The sequence below is a fragment of the Carassius gibelio genome, chromosome A5 (assembly GCF_023724105.1).
Source record: "Carassius gibelio isolate Cgi1373 ecotype wild population from Czech Republic chromosome A5, carGib1.2-hapl.c, whole genome shotgun sequence".
NCBI classification, from domain to species: domain Eukaryota; kingdom Metazoa; phylum Chordata; class Actinopteri; order Cypriniformes; family Cyprinidae; genus Carassius; species Carassius gibelio.
This window is the reverse complement of record NC_068375.1, coordinates 32,710,172-32,723,938: the sequence shown is the minus strand read 5'-3', so window position 1 is coordinate 32,723,938 and position 13,767 is coordinate 32,710,172.

Here is a 13,767-nt window from a genome sequence, read left to right as displayed (position 1 = left end):
ATAATTAATAAATTTTAGTTGGTGTCATTGTGTAAATACATGTTTCTAAATAAACATATAAAATGTTTGAGGGCTAGAATCAGCATTTACAAATAATGATTACCAATCATTGGTACTTGGAAAATGAAATGATTCAAGATTTGATTCCCTAATTAGATTCCCTTTAGACTTTTTAAAAAACAAACAAACAAAAGATGATTAAATTAAAGTACTGAACTACCTTTCGTTAGTAGTCTGTAGCTAAGTAGTTTTTTTGGACAGTGCTCCTTCTCTTTCTCCGGCTTTAGATTTCTGTCAACACACACACACACACACACACACACACACACACACACACACACACTACTGCATGCACGAGCCTTCCCATCTCCCCTTTGGCTTCTTCTTTCATTCTCTATTTTTGTAGGGTTAGCCACAGAAGTACTTGTGTGGCTGTGTGCCGTTACGATGGCGTGTCTTCCTTGGCAGCGGAGCATAGCACTGACAACTGCACAATAGCCAAAAGAGCTGGGGTGGGGGCCAAAGTGGGAGTCCCATTTTCTGCCTGTTAAAGAGCAGCTCAGTTGGTCACAGCACTGTTTCATTTACTTTAAGAGGGTAGATTAAGGGTCTGTGTTTATATATGTGGCCGGTGAATTATCAAGAATAATAACTAGCTTTGGAGAATACTTGAATCTGACTCACTGATGGGCCTTGCATGATCATACACCCTAGTAATCCTTAGCATACCTCCTCATGCCTCATTTATTTTCATGAAAAACTGCAGGCCACCTTAGCCTAATGCTCCATCAATATATTCATGCACAGTCAAATGCTGAAAACTGGATTTAAACACACGTCCATCCATTTTAAGATGTGTCTTGCTGTACAGAGTGGACGTATTGCAGCATATGTCATGTTGACAGGCCTTTACTGTACTGTAAAAGCTATATGGATGCCTACTGTCATCAAATATAAATATTAGCATGGGCTGCTGGAATATATTATGTAATACACCATATATAAGAATAGAACTTGTTATAGTGCTAATTCAGCATTACATGATAAAATTATACAGTTATCACAGTGGCTTCAACCACACCAAATGAGATATGCAATGATCTGACATTTTCTTGTCATATATTATGCCATTTTTACTTATAATGTTTTCCATGTGTTTTTATCTTTTTGTTTGATTGATGTTGGAGTGTTGTCATTTGCGTGTGTCATTCTGACCTTATCGCTCACAGTTTCCCAGCTCAAAATGTGTGTGTGTGAGCAAGAGACAGACTGTTGAGTGCACTTGTTTCTGCAAATATTTACACTGAGAGCAAATCTCAAGCAACAGTCATGAGCCAATATAAGTGCTGAGCCAAAATCAGACAACAGATCAAGCAATCAACACATTTTTCAAAATCTCACCTCCATAAAGCTCTTTTGTAAGATGTTTGCTATTTCTGTTGGATGCAGGAAATGTTGTGGTCCATGGTCTTTAATGTCAATTTTCTCAGATATGACATCCAAAGTCCTTTTGCAAATGTTCTGAGGAGGATATGGTTAAATCTGTATCTGATATAGAGCAGAGATTTGAGAGATGCATTATTATAGTATAAGAACAGTGTTGCATGTCCATGTGAGGTTATTATGAGAAACACAATATCAAGTACCATACTCAAAATTCTTTTTCAGCTATTATATTAACACCTCTTGAACCAGCCATTAATATCCCCAGTAAGTAATTTATGTGCCACTATAGTGTCACTAAACAAAATTGCAGTAGTAATGACTTTCAAAAAAAGTTGTTCAGAAAACTAACCTGTATTTCATTGAGAAACAAAAAGTCACACTCCAAACTTACTACCACAAAGTTGTAAAACAACAACAACAACAACAACAACAAAATGTTTAAAGTTCCACTGTTTAAATAGTGCTACAGATTTAATCAGAACCCCCTTGCAAATGACTATATACAGTATATATTTTAATCATGACAACTCTCTGAAGATTTTAGCATGATGGTGGATTGACAATGTTAAAGTATTTGGTCTTCTGCTATGCTGCTGCTGCTGGGTTATTGTTGTAGTTGTAAATTAATGCTGCTGCTGCAAGCAAGTACAGGAAATTGTTACTGCCAATGCATATGGCAATACAGTGCACTGAGTATTTAAGACATACTGGTGCTGCACAAATAGCATATAAAATAACCTGTAGCAGAACTGTGCAGGTGGAGCCGGGGAAAGTAGTGTTTTAGAGAAACTGTAAAAAGCGTGCTGCAGGAATCTCTAGTCAGTGCTGGCCAGCCATATAAATGCAAGGCAGTCAGCTTATTGGCTGAATTTGCAGCATGAACCAATCAACTTGTGCCAAGTCGTTTAACTCTCTGAATATCATCAGTTACGTTAACAACCCATCATATATATATGATTATATATAATTATATATATATATATAATATATATATATATATATATATATATATATATATATATATATATATATATATATATAATTTATGATAGTTTTCTCAGACTGATTTGAGAAATCTATAAATGGTGTGCAAATTACAATTTTAAATATATGTGAAATAATGACTTAAATGTATAATTTTTTTACGGTTTGGAAAATGGCAAACAGCAATGTTGTTTTGGGATTTATTTAAATCATTTTATAACCAGCAAAGTTAAGCATATTTAAATAAGACTATAATAAGCCATTTATTAAAATTTTACTTTTTCCAGGAAAACTGAGACTTTGTAGGATTTTTAGAAGATCTCCCACTGTAATCGTCTTCTTTATCATCATAACTTTCAACAATCATGTATGTGAAATTCAAGATCATCTAATGAAATTGCTAAAACAGTTGTGTAAAGCTTGTCTGGTAGTGGCTAAGGATATTTTAATAGAGTATATTTTTAAGTTTAATTGGCTACACCTCAGGTGACAACCCCTTAGAGCCCAATGTGTGTGAGTGCACATGCACACCGTTTAATGAGATTCAAACCTCTAGCAAAAGTCACAACAAGCCCACATGAACAAACTTCAGCCACTGCCATCAGAATTTTGACATCTGGATAGTCTATCGGTAACAACGTTCACACATTCACACCTTAAGTCTCAGGTGTGTGTCACTCAGCGGAAAAGGTGAACTGCTATAAGTATCACTGTAAAACAGAAGGAAAGAGAAAGAGACAGTGAGAGCATGTTAGTCAAATTGACACTACAGCTGTTCACTTATGTACCCAAGTAAAGGCCTGTTAGGATAATAACTATACAGATAACGATAAACACAGTTCTAAAAATCGTTCTCAATATTAAAGAATAGCAGTGTCTCCACCACAGCTATAATGATAAAGGAAAAGAGAAACGATATGGCTGGTGTGAATGGCCCTTAACACTATTGGTCCAAACTCTCTGTCAGAAGAGAAAGATACAGATACAGAATTAAATAATTATATTTTAAAATAATTAAATGAGACAAACCAGCTTAAACTACCCTAAAAACCACAATGGAGATTAAACTGGAATTTACAGAAAGGATGGAGAATAACACAGGTTTTGCATGGGCACAATATCTTTAAGCATAATTTCAGCGTTTTTGTTTGCAAGAGCGCCTCTGCTATATATTCATAAAGATCTCTGTCCTTATTTTAGGGGTGTGAGATCTAAGACGGCTCACCTCCAAAGAGGAAGCCTTTGATTAGAGGCATATCATCACAGGTGATGTTGTGCACCAGCTGCTGTCATCTCAGCTGACACACTGTCAGAGCGCAGAAACACACACAGCCTCTAATGAACCTTGGGCCTACAGTACATGGTTAAAACACACCTAATATGGCTCTGTGTTTCAAAGCCACACAATACTATTCTCAACACACTCAAACCAGAGATGATAATTCAACACTGATGAATTTACAGAAAAAAAAAGACAAAGTCAAATAGTTTCATTATACAAAATACTTGATTCTGATTAGTCAATTGTGGCATTCAGTAAAATCTTTCAGAATAATGATGGTTGTCCAAGGCTGACCTTTCAGTTGGAAAACCTGTTTCCTGTATAGCTATGCTCATGTTCTGTCTCTCCACAGACGATATAAGTAGGCTAAGAAAATAATATCAACTCAAATCTCAAATATACATCCATATATTTAATAAGAAGCCACAATCAATACAGCAGAATAAACACAGCAGACTCTGTGGAGATTAAGTGCACCACAGTCTCTCTTTTTTCACATTATAGATTAATTAATAAGCAGGATAATACACAGTCAGATCAGATGGTCATAATTAAATAAAACCTTTTGGATGATACAAGACCCCTCGACTTTAAATTAGGTCCTGTACCCCTCCTTTGCAACTCGTTATATTCAGATAAGATACTTAGACAAACTGATAACTAGGATGAATTAACGAGTGCTTGGAAAGCCACTTAAACATTTAGCAAGCTAGCATCTAATCCACAGAAAGATTTAACTAAAAGCTATCATTTAGAGCAATGTTCCTAAACCAGGGGTCGGGGCCAACAAGGGTGTGCTGTGAACAGGATGGAGACTCAGAACATGTGTATCTGCTGTTGTCTCACACTTGCAGGTTGGAGACTCAGAACTTTGTTGATCTGTTTCTATCTCCTACCCAGGGCCGACCCTAGACTTCTGGGGTTTTACTTTAGTGAAAATTTTTACATATACAAAGCGGAAAGTAGCCTTTATGTGTCAGTGTTTCAAATTGCACACACAGAAAGCACTTGGGGAACAGTGTCTCTTCCACAGCTCTGCAATCTTAACTCGTTTTTTTTTTTTTTGTATCGAACAAGAACCGCAGGGGACTGTATATGACAGTCATGTTACATGATTTGACTGATTTGGATGTTACATAGAAAGGTGTGACAGCACACTGCATTAAAGAAAGGAAAATTAATGTTTTCATAAACGGTGTCCAAAATCAAAAACGAAACTACAATTAAATAATTGTTGAAAGCAAGGGGGCCCTCTGGTGTTTCACATGACTGAGACTCAGTGTATCTAATGGAAGGGTACCTTTATCCCTTTTCGACGAGGAGGAGATTTGGCGCTTCTCCATTTCCGTGCTGTGATTGGCTGTTTCCATCAGAGCAGGGGACATGGCCCACCCTTCTTTCCTTCTGTGGAAATTCTTTGCATAGTCCAATCACGGATTTAGAAAAGTGTCAGTAACCTTTTACCGATGCACTATTCACTTACCAAACCACAACCAGGAAACCTTTGGCAATATTACGAACTCATTAAGTGCAATCATGATGCAAAAAGATTGAACTATCATTATTTTCCTTTAACAGCTGAGCTTGTGTAAGATTTTGCACTACACAAAGCCATCAATGAGAAGTCTTATTTTTCTGAATAAGTATAAGATGGGTGTGTTGTAGCTCGCATCAGTTTTAAGGTTTTGAATACATATTTGAATACTCTTTTATATTCTCACTGCTGCCTCATCCAGAGGTCCTAATGACTTTTTATGGCTTGCTACATAAAAATTACACACACATCATGAACACACACCTGGAGCGGTGGGCAGACATTTTTTGCTGCGGCACCCAGGCAGCAGTTGGAAGTTCGGTGGGTCTCACTTCAGTCATGGTATTGTAAGTGGAAGAGAGCTCTGTACATTCACTCCCCCCATCTACAATCCCTGCCGGTACTGAGACTCGAACCAGCAACCTTTGAGTTGCAAGTCCATGAAGCAATGTCTCGCCTCTAGTCAGACACCTCTACAACACTCAACAGCAACCAAAACATGAACAAAAATGATTGTCTTTTTATCAACTAACATTAACACAGATTAAATAAACGTATTGTTCCATGGTTGGTTGTATACCGCACACAAGATTTATGTGCACAGTCCAAGTCTCCTTCTCCGTTTTTAGTGTATCTCTGTGGAGGTGCTTTGAGCGAACTTTGGAAACTTGGATTTTAAATGTAAGAATCTTGGATTTGTTTCAAATTATACCAATTTGAGTAAAAGGGAAATGTTTATACTATTTTGTCACATCCTAGCATGATGTCATCATTTCCGATGTGTCATAATAGCTTTTCACCATGCATATTTTTGATTTATGATTAGATGTGAGTGAGTTTGATTATATGTCCTTGAGTCCATTTTCCTTTTGATCATGTTTTCATTCTGAGTGACTTGCTGCAAATTCTTGGCTGATCTGACATGCGTTTGTGGCCCACGATCAAAAACAGCAAGGGTTTTTCAGAATTTGGGGTTGCCAGAGGAAAATCCTCTTTGAACTTCTAAAAAAGTTTTTCATTAGGAAGGGTGTATAAAACATTGTCTTGCTGCCTGAGTGTGTGCAACTCTATGGCTACATTCACACAAAGCCATAGCTTTCCCTATCCAATCTTTTTTCCCCCCTCATCTTAAGAAATATCTGTGTCCACATACAACCCTTTTTTAGGATGGGGGAAGCTTATTATCTCTTCTTATGTACTACCACAGGTACTGGCAACTGGCTTTGTTTCCATACACATTCTCTCAGACTAAAATCTACAAGATGGGTGACAGAAATGAAAATATGTTTTATAATTAATAACCGAGGAATAATTGACACTGTTATGAATTTTGAGGTCGGGCAGTGAAGCATGATGACTTCTGATTACCCTAGACATCGTAGCTCACATTTCCTCAGCACTCTACTAATAAACTGATTAAGTTTAGTTGGCCCAGCTGTCCCTGATAGCCCATAAACATGCAGTACAATCACAGGGAGATTATTTACTACCAGCCCAGCAGAAATACCTCAGCCCTAAGAGAGGGCATTACAGACGCCTGCTGCAGAGTAACAAAGATTCACAGAGATTAACTATCATAAAATAATAATAAGAAATGCCACAAAGTCTCTCATTATGCTCAGCTTGCAGATTCTTCTAATGGCTCCATGAGGCATACTTAAAGAACTGCTGTAAACAGCAGAGCATGCAAACCTTTTAAAAGGGGGCACTCACGTGGAAGAGATCAAGGTAACTAATCACACATCCATGCAAATGATAGTCATGTCTGGATGGAGCACAGTGCAGCTGATGTGCGTCAGTGTAAATGGAAATCAGTGTCTATATCAGTGTCTAGCAATATCAAATCATTTTCTGTTATAATTTAATGTCAAACACTACAGTGTGATCACTTTATTGCCATAAATTATAAATCTGAATCAAAAATGTGTTTCAGATAAACTTAATAAAGTTTTATGCGATAATACTTATAGTTATACTCAATGTAATCGTTTCATCAATGTTTCTAACTGCAGATGACGTCGATAAAACCACATGAACATCATATCACCAGACGTTCTCTAACACTACCTTAGGCACAGAGATGGTCTGTGAGGGAATTTGTTATTGAAATTATTATCAGTCAAACCAATAAAACATTAAAGTAGTTTTTATGTTTATGTATTTACTTACAATTTTGCTTCCATACAGATGATATCCCTCTGATCTCTAGTCTTAGTTACTGAGCAGCATCAATGGAAGAAATTGCAAATGAATGGAGGGCTGCATTCCATTAAACATCTACTCACCTCATAAACGCTACTTTGTCAGATAAAATGAAAATGCCATTGAAACTTTTTTAAAGATCAAAAAAATATAAAGTTTCTTTCAGAGATTAATTCATATTAAAAACTTTTGTGTAAAGTGTAAATTGAAGAAGAGGAACGTTACTAGAGTAAACCTGGGCTCAACCTAACTGCTTAACGTACACTCCAATTCTAAACTTTAAAATACATATATTTTATGTTAAGAAAAAAAAATTCTGAAACTTATACAAAATAATGAAAATGAAATGTATATATATACACACACCTAAGGATGATATAAACCAAAAAAAATTACTGTGAAAGTGTCCTCTATTGTGGAATGAGTACACAACATACAAAACGATAAACATAGCTATAACATGTACTGTAGCTAAATATTTAATTACAGCTTCAAATACACAAGAATCACGTTCAACTCGGACACACAGATGGTTGTCGTGGTAATAAATACTGTAAATGCTCGCACGTCTGTGCTTAATGTGCATCTCCTATACGCAGGGCCGCCATAATGGGGGAAGGTTAGGACGATTCCAAGGGCACGAATAGGAGAGGGGGCCCTGAACACGATCGCGGAGGGGGCCTGAGTAAATATGCTGTTCAGGAGGCCCAGAAACCAGTGACACCCTTGCATATACAAAAAGCATTTTGTGGCCCTTGGCTTTTGGGGGCCCAAAGTTGTTACCTACCTTTGCATAATGGGCAAGTCCCCCTCTGGCCAGCATGTCAGAAAAGCAAACTGCCTTTGATTTTCAGACACAGTCTGTGTGTGGTTCCAAATATGCTGCTTTGGTCAGTTTTCCTTCAACCACAACCACATCTGTTTTAATTAGGTGTTCCTTTCAGTTTGTCACTACATCTATTTTTAGAGAAGTGTATGTGATGGCAAGAGAGAGACTCAGATATCAAAGCAGGCACTTTCAGCATAGCCACAGGTGATAATGAATGTCTTAACGAATTAGAGGAGCTGTTCTCACCTTTTGGCTTTTTTCACTGTTTGTCTCCCTCTTTTCTCCCAACCCCCCTCACACAAAATCCTCCTGATGCCGTTACCTGTGCCAACTTTTAGCCTGTCAACCTCTACAGATAATTGATGTCCATTTTATGACATCATTCAATATAGTTATGTTGATATAATTGTCTTAGTAAGTCTGTCTTCACATCTATCCCGTGTACTTCTAATTCAGATTTCTCACAAACCATTGGCTTGGCTCTCTTTCACCTAAAGGCCTTTTAAGATTAAGTGGTCTAATGTGACTTTGCTTACAGATTGGCGTGAAATCGTGCTCTCACAACAACCACGCTATCTTAAAAAGCCCAAGTAAGCAAATAAGCAAAACGATGCTTTGAAAACATCCGTTTTGCTGAAAGTGCAAGGGAGTATCAATAGGACAACAGTACAGAGATTGACAGGTCCGATAGAAGGGCTAATGGGATTTTTTACAGGAAAATACTACAACAAGAAGACAGCAGGAAAAGAGCTCAAATACGTAAGAACCCAGAGGGGAAAAAAAACCGGGAGGGTTGACAGCTACTAATTATACTTTTGAAATACATAGTTAAAAGTACATGTGAATGGTTGTTAGCACTAACGGTTACTAAACTAGCAGCTAGGTGGAGCGCAGCTTACCTTTGTCTGGATTACTGTATTCCCACTGTTTGCCGACTTTATGATCTACAACTCCTGAACCTATCCATTTGTGAACTGCACATGAGACTCCAATGACTTGTAGCTTCTGAAGTGTAGTGTCTGAAGTGTAGGCGCTCACAAAAAACAAACAAGGTAACCGAAGATATCTGTAATGCAAAAGTGCGGCAGCAAGTCGTCCTCGTTGCTCCACTCTATTTTGGGAATTTAATATGGATCCAAACCATTTATAGTGCCGAGGTGGACTTCTCATCAGCCCTGTACTCTCCAGCAGACGTTTAATGATCTTGACATCTGAGTAAAAGAACATAAAATTAAACTCGACTAAAAAAAAAGGAAGGTCTTGCATGTTATATGCATGAAACAGATACCAGTGCAAAGTGTACAAGTGTACAAACGTATCAGAATATTCTTCTCCCTTCTTGGATTGTGCACACTAGCAGAGAGATGAGTGCAACTCTGTCTTGATTTTGCCACAAATCTATACAAGTCTAGCTTTAGAGGCTGGCAACCAACACAGTGAGAACAGTTGACTGGACGCCAGATGAGGAACTCCGATAAACTCACAATCTCCAGATGTTTAACAGAAGAACTCAGGAGATCACCTATTCCCTATATGTGTAGACTTTTAAACGATTATGGACTTAGTGTATTTTGTGTATTGTTTTTGGTTATATCTAGTTTTTAACATAAGATGTCTGTGCATGTGCATTACAGACAGAGAAAGTGAGACAGAAATAGATGAAGAAATAGAGATAAACAGGCAAGATGGTGATTCTGATTATCAGCTGTAAATCTCCAGTTCATTTAAGAGTGAAAAGAAAGAAAAACACAGGCCAGAGAGAATTCATAAGGGAAAGACACAGGATAAAAGAGAGTGCATGAAGGGTTTGAAGAGATGAAGTAGATAATGAATGAAATATCGTACAAAAAAAATAAGGGCTGTAGAGGGAGGCGAAGGCTGCGGTAGGGGTTTTGACTCTCTTGTGTGTCTGGCAGGCCAATAAACATATCATACTTCCATAAAGGTGGAGCACAAAAGATGGACCGAAGTGAAAGGCAGGCTAATCTTTAAATCCTCCAGCAGCCTGTTTAACACTGACTCTCCAAGGTCAGTTTATTAATGAACAGACTGAGTGGAGAAATCATGCGAGAGAGTGTGGGAAGAACATGAAACTTCTCCCAAACACACACACACACAAGCATAATGTTTAGTGTTAAGCTTTAATCAAGATTTTCAGGCAGCCTTTCTTCAACCTTGAATTAACAGAGGAGACTCAAAGAATCCTTTGGAAAGTTGAAAAAAAAATGAAATGAAAATGAGAGCTTTTGTCATTATAGACAATATACTGTATATAGTATATTATTTTGTAATCTTTTAACCTAATTATTTCATATTTATGCATGCAGCTTTTATGGGCTTATTTTATTATCATTGAGATACTACAATAGTTTTTTATTATTATTTTTAATGACTTTTTTAATTTTTATATATTTTAAATGTATATCATCAACAAGATTATTTTAATGTAAATAGGAAAGCAAGTAATTTTTAGTCACCTTTTTCCCCCTCACTGGTTAATTTCAAATGTTCCTACGGTGTAGAGAAATAATTTTTAAAGCACAAGTGAAAGTAGCCTATTAAATATATAATATATAATATATAATATATATAATAAATACAGAATATAAATATTAGTAAGAGTTTACAAGGAAACATTTCCAATTTGATACTTGTCTATAATGACAAAAACACACACACACACACACACACACACACACACACATATATATATATATATATATATATATATATATGTGTGTATGTATTTATTAGTGTGTGTGTGTGTGTGTGTGTGTGTGTGTGTGTGTGTGTGTGTGTGTGTGCGCGCGTGTGTGTGTGTTGTGTGTGTGAGATACTCAAATAAAACACTAATGGAGAACTCCATTAGGTCTCTTGAGCTATAAAAAGAAACTTCTGAGCAAATTAATCTTCTGTGAAAGTACCTCCCATGCTTTTAAACGTGGACCGACCTGTCAGCAGGGTTTGTTCTGGGTGAAAGTGGGTGTAGAGTGAGCCGAATTAGTTCTAATGAGCTTTAATGAAGGGGCACACTTTAGGGACGGATTGTACAAGGTGGTATTGTGGGTGTTTATTCATGAAGTATTTAGTTCTATTCCAGACCAGGTTGGTAGGATATCAGGGTGCACTGCCTGTCTTCCAGGTGTCATGCACAGTCATGTAATTTGTCCAGCCTGGGGCTCAAGCAGCAAAGGAGGAAACAGCAGAAATTCCATTAGAATGGCCTTCTTGCTGCAGGAAAATTGCTTAATATTTATCAAACATTGATTAAGGTGTAAAGTTTTGGACTCATTATTCACATTTTCCTACTATATCACTCACTACGCACTGTCATATGCATACTCTCTCTTCCACTTTTCTATTTAGTATTCAGGGTGGTAAAATCTGAAAGAAAACACACAGGGGACTAAGAGAAAGATCTGAAGCCTAATAATACTTTTATTTTATGCCATTGTTCAGGCCTTGTACTTACTTTAGTGGCGTAGCAGAAAATAAATCCACAAAGGTCACAATAACACATTCTCACAGCTGACAAAAAAAGGAAGATGGATGGATGGATGGATAGATACAGTAGGTACATTGACAGAGAGAAATAAGGGGAAACTATGTTTACTTTGATGGATGAAAAGTTTTAGTAGTGAACCAAATTTTACTGCTGTAGTGAAACCAACATGTGGGCTTATTCTAGACTAACAATATTTGCAATGGTCAATTTTGTGTGAAAGATATATTGGTGCAGAAAAGAATATGCTGAAAAAGCATTTTATCATTGATGTTTTTGAATGTAGCACCAGCTTACACCAAAACTTTCAAGCTCAAAAAAATAGTAACAAAACAATATAAGGTGAATTTGGTCTCCATAAAATTGACTTTAGATCCCTCACAGCGTGAAACTAATGGAGAAAATGAATGCATGGCTGAACAATCTAACCCTAAAGTTATGCCTTAATGCAAGGATCTTAAACTAAAAATCACTGGCCACATGATTACACTGTAACAACAAATACAAGTGGCTTAACAGCCATAAATTTGGAGCTATGCAGTTATTGATTCATGGACTGAAATTCCAACTGACTCATTTGTCCTTCATATCTAGCATACTGTTGGTATAAATAAGACCTGAGACTGTATTCATTGACTCCATTTTTTTCTTGCAAGATCGGGCAGAGAGAAGAGAAATATTAAGATGGATTTGGAACAGTTATCTAAATATATAAGGAATAAAATACATAAATCAATTATATGGTATTTGTAAATTAAATATTTTACTTCCATAAACTGAGGGCACATAAAAACAAGTGTTTCCAGTGCATTTTTTTCTCTCTTTGTTGTGTTGCATACTATATTAACTGTATATTTATTTGTTATTTTAAAACTGTATTAACTCTGTAATATAAAAAAAAAATACATTGTTAATTTACAAGAAAGAAAGTTAATAACAATAGAAGTTATTTTAAATTGATATATTTCACAATACTATTTTTTTTACTGAATTTTTGATTGAATACAGTTTAAAAGTTTATATATATATAACTTTTATATATATATATATATATATATATATATATATATATATATATATATATATATATATATATATATATATATATACTGTAAATATTTTTTTTTTTTCAAATGTTAATCAAACCTATGAACATAACTAAATGTCAAAAATATTAAAGACAAAAAATAAATAATTGCAAACAGTGAAAATTGATTAACAGACAAAATTTGACTATTAGCACTAGGAGGGCCATGTAAAACAATGTTGCGGGCCGATAGTTTGAAACTTTAATGCACAGGAATTGGAAAAAGGAAACTTTCGGTTCCACAAACACCCACATGAAAACTCTAATGAGGCAGAATGACAAAAACAAGCCCTACTTTCACGAAGGACTCAGCCGTGTCCCTCATTCTATTTCATCTTATCTCTATAGTGTGCCAAGAGCACATGGCTACATTTACAGGCACCGTCGTATTTTTTAATTGAATCTCTATGTTTTCGCAGAGAGCTTTCACTGGGATAAAACTCACCACACAGGTTTTATTCCTCACTTTTATATGGCTTTATCTATCCTGCCTTAATTAAAGTAAAAAAAAAGAAAAAAAAAAAAGCTTTCTGTTGCAAGCTATTATGGAGCAATAAAGAAGCAATTTATGAGTTTATCAATAAGAAACGTTTAGATTTCCCCATTGAAGGGGAAAAGAAAAGCAGAAATGTGAAACAATAGGGAAGAGAGCGTACGAGTCTGACAAAAGGTTTCTGCTGAGGTGAGCTGTTCATTCACTTCATTCATCTTAGCTTCTTCAAAATGGGTTCAGAGTTACTAAATGTTCATTTGTCCTTCAGGATGTGACAACCATTCAACCTCAGACATTAAAATCATTATATCTGTGAAGACCAGTGTAGCATGGATCAAGTGGATCTGACCTGTTGTGTGGTTTTGCATTAGAAATCATCTAATAGTGTGGCTGTTTCCCAAACACTCA